Below are 4,245 nucleotides of genomic sequence, written 5' to 3'. Positions count from 1 at the left end.
TAATGGTCTTCTTAGCAAAGAGAACAAATGTATCCCTATGAGAGTCGGAAGTGAAAATTACCTCCGGATAATTAGATAATTGCTCAATGACCGGAATTGTTGATGTTGTAGCTTCCATAAGGGGACCTTGTTGAACCTCTCACCTTGCCTCATGGACTACCAATGCCTTTGACAATTGTTTTGCTTGAAGTGCTTGTTGCCTTTTTGAAAGATTCTTCTTTGGGGGTGCCTTGTTACCTCCTTTAGTTCTTGCCATTGTTGATTACACCAAAGAGAGATTGAAATCTTCAATTTTTAGTTATGTCCAAATCGATTTAAGATGAAAGAATGTTTCTTTGTATCTTAAAAATCGACTCAAAGGTTGATGATTTTGGTGTTTGAATCAATTGTTGTTGTGAAAGGAGTGATTAATTTTTGTTGTAGGGAAGTTTGGATTTGATTTTGTTGAATTTGGTTGAGGAAATTTGGTTTTGTTGATGTGGAGGATGAGGGTTTTATGGGGTTTTTGGGTTGTGGGTAGTGTTTGAATGTAGAAGAAATGAAAATGAATGAGGGAGAAAGGGTTTAAAAGAGACCCGTTAATTTTGAAAACAGCAGCAGGGACGAGCGGATTAGGACTGGGACGCTCGGATTCTGCTCGATTTGCTTCAGAAAATGACGCTACAGGACGATCGTCTTTATGCAAAGACGAGCGGATTCTTCAATGTGAGATGAGCGGATTCTTTGAAAGACGCTTGGATTCTGTGACAAGGTGATTCTTTAAAGTTTAATAGCAGAAAGACGAGCGTCTTCTCTGCAAGACGAGCGTCTTGTATCAGACAAGCGGATTCTTCACTGGACGCTCGGATTCTGTGACAGACCATTTTCTTGAATTCCACAGCTTAACCAGACGAGCGTCTGGTGACATAGGATGCTCGAATTCTTCTAGACGAGCGGATTCTCTTATGAGACGCTCGGATTCCTCCCTGTCCACACGGATTCAGGTCCATCTGTGGGTACTGCATAACCCGTATCATTTTCATTCTTCATTTCTCGTGCTCTTCATTGCGGGGGCACTACAAAGGCGTGAATAGTTTAGGCAATTACTATCCCCACACTAAGTCAAAGCACTACACATCAATAAAATCATAAGTCCCTCCCTCACTTCTCTCAAAAATGATGAATATCTTGATCAAGGCAAAAAAATATAAATCCAAAAATGACAAAAATGCAATGTAAAAATTGAAATGCAAGTTAGGGAGTTAGAATATTTACAAATGGTGGTTTAGGGAGGACTCCACCAAACTCTCATCCAATGTGAGATGTCAAGGGGGCATGTTCAAGGTGTTGTTGATGTTACTCAACACCTTGAAGAAGTAGTCGAAAGCTTGTTCATTATCATGATAAAGATCCTCAATAGGTCTTTGCACTTGTTGTTCTCCGTGATGGTCTTGGTTTATAGCATTACCAATGTAGGGATTGAATTTCCCTTCGGACTCATCATCCCAAAGACCGCAAACTTCGTCTACTTGATCATTAAAAATTTCTTGAGTTGATAGAGACAACTCTCCTTCTTTCTTGTTTTGGCCAATGAGGCCATCCTATTCACTTGTCATGGGTGAGATTTTCAAGCTCTCTTTGTTACTATTCTCTTGCTCTTTTGATGGAGCATCATCAACTTTCTTTTTCCATTGGAATTCCGACTTCTTTCTATCATCCTTCTGGCTATAGTGATCAACCATAAAGCATGGTTCATGTAAACGGGGAGCTCTCATGGTCTTGTCAAGATTGAAAGTTATGCTCTCGTCTCCCACTTCTAGAGTAAGTTCTCCGTGCTTCACATCTATCACCGCACCCGCGGTGTGCAAGAAAGGTCTAACGAGAATGATCGGAATATTAGAGTCTTCTTCCATGTCAACGATGACAAAGTCCACTGGGATGAAAAATTTTCCAACTCTGACGGGAACATCTTCCCATATCCCTAACGGTGTCTTCGTTGATCTATCGGCCATTTGGAGTGTGATGTTGGTACATTTAAGCTCTCCTATCCCTAGCCTTTTACTAACCGAATACGGCATAACACTCACGCTTGCTCCTAGATCACACAAAGCCTTGTTGATCGTGGTGTCGCCAATGGTACACAGTATTGAGAAGCTTCCCGGGTCTTTAAGTTTCGGAGGTGAACTCCCTTGAAGGATTGCACTACTCACCTTAGTGAAGGCGATCTTTTCAAGCTTCCGGATCGACTTCTTTTTCGTAAAGATGTCCTTCATGTACTTTGCATAGGCCAGCACATGATTGATTAATTCCGTGAAAGGAATCGAGACTTCCAAATTCTTCACAATTACCATAATTTCCCAAGTTGGTCATCAAACTTAGGCTTACCTTGACGACTTGGGAATGGAAGTCTAATCATGATGGGCTCTTTTTCCTTGGCCTTCTCTTCACGTTTCTTTGAAACTTCTTCTTTTGTTGGTTCTCCTTCCTTGGAGTTTTGCACAACTTCTTCTTTGTCACTAGCTTCCGCAACTTCATCCTCAACTTGCTTCTTCGGTCCCTCATATCTCGTACCACTCCTCAAGTGAATGGCACTAACCGTTTCATGTATTGGGGGATTACCTTGAGGTGGTAATTGCCCCTTTTGCCTTTGAGAGTTTGAAGAAGCTAGTTGGGTCAATTGAGTTTCCAACATTTTTGTGTGGGCTAGGATGTTGTTGATGGTGATGTCCTTTGCTTGACTATCCTTTTGCATTTGAGTGAAAAATTCTTGTTGATTCTTTTGCATTTGGAGAACCGCTTTTTGAACATCAAAACCTTGGTCATTTTGTTGATTGTATGGAGTTTGATTTTGATAACCTTGGTTTTGGTTGTAAAAGGGTCTTTGATTTTGGTTTCTCATGGGAGGTGGGGTGTATGTTTGTTGAGGGTTTTGAACATTTTGGCTTTTGTATGAGAGATTTGGGTGGAATTTGGTGTTTTCATTGTAATAGTTAGAATAAGGGGTACCACTCTTGTATGCTTGAAAAGCATTCACTTGCTCATTAGTTCCCCTACATTCACTTTGGTCATGTCCCAAAGTTCCACAATTCTCACATATCCCACTTGGGATTGATAAAGATGCTACCATAGCATTAACATGATGCTTTGGTGATTTTGAGGCTTCTTCAAGTTTAGCCATAGCCTTTTCAAATTTCAAGTTAAGGGTATCAATATGAGCACTAAGTTGAGCACCCAATTGAGTAATGGAGTCCACTTCATGCTTTCCTCCTCTAGTAGCCTTGAGAGGTCTACTATATTGTGAATTATGGACCGCCATTTCCTCAATCTTGTTCCAAGTTTAATTATCGTCAACTTCGGTGAACATACCATTTGATCCCGTGTTGAGAATGTTTCTTGAGTCTTCATAACGACCGTTCCAAAATTGTTGTACCAAGAACCACTCGCTAAGTCCATGACGAGGACATGAGCGACAAATTCCTTTGAACCGCTTCCAAGCTTCATACAAAGATTCTTCATCCCTATGCTTAAAACCCGTAATTTGGGCTCTTAGCATGTTAGTCTTTTCCGGAGGGTAGAATTTTTTGTAGAAAGCTAGAGCCAACTTCTTCCAAGAGTCAATTCCAAGAGTAGCCTTATCAAGGCTTTTCAACCATTGTTTTGCAGTGCCGATTAGAGAAAAAAGAAATAAGACCCGTCGAATTTGGTCTTGAGTCACACCGGTTTGTGAAATCGCATCACAATAGTCACAAAAAGTCTCCATGTGAGAGTGAGGGTCTTCACTAGGCATCCCCCCAAATTGGCTTCTTTCGACTAATTGGATAAATGCGGATTTTGCAATAAAATTTCCGGTTAAGTGTTGTGGTGTGGGAGTACCATTGGGTAGGTTCTCCTCGGTTGGTACGGAATGTGATGAAAATTTAGGCATTGTGGGTTGATTTGTGTTGGATTTTGTGTTGGGTTCTCCTTACCTTCTCTTGCAAAAGTGTTGACGAACTCAATAGTGTTTGGCTGAATATCTACAACCTCACCAATACCTCTCAAAGTACCTCTAGCAAGTCTTCTATTGTTTGTCAAAGTCCTTTCAATTTCGTGATCAATGGGTAACAAGTTACCTTGTGATCTTCTAGACATGCAAATTATCAAACAACTTGAAAATAATTAGAACAAACCTTGAGGAGTTTTACTTCCCCAAGGCAAAGAAACACACAACTAATAACAATCTAAGAAAATCAAATCAAGTTAACACTGTCCCCGGCAACGGCGCCA

At 40.7% G+C, this 4,245-nt stretch overlaps 1 non-coding gene across 1 annotated transcript; it reads left to right on the top strand.

The window, feature by feature from the left end:
* Nucleotides 1–3,425: 3,425 nt before the first annotated feature.
* On the top strand, nt 3,426–3,532 carry LOC141619242 (small nucleolar RNA R71). Its single transcript, XR_012531641.1, has one exon. It is a non-coding gene; the product is annotated as a small nucleolar RNA R71 (small nucleolar RNA).
* The last annotated feature ends 713 nt before the right edge of the window (nt 3,533–4,245 follow it).

This window comes from Silene latifolia, chromosome 1 (genome assembly GCF_048544455.1).
Source record: "Silene latifolia isolate original U9 population chromosome 1, ASM4854445v1, whole genome shotgun sequence".
NCBI lineage: Eukaryota > Viridiplantae > Streptophyta > Magnoliopsida > Caryophyllales > Caryophyllaceae > Silene > Silene latifolia.
The sequence above is the reverse complement of the archived record's forward strand: the minus strand, read 5'-3'. Positions and strand labels throughout refer to the sequence as shown.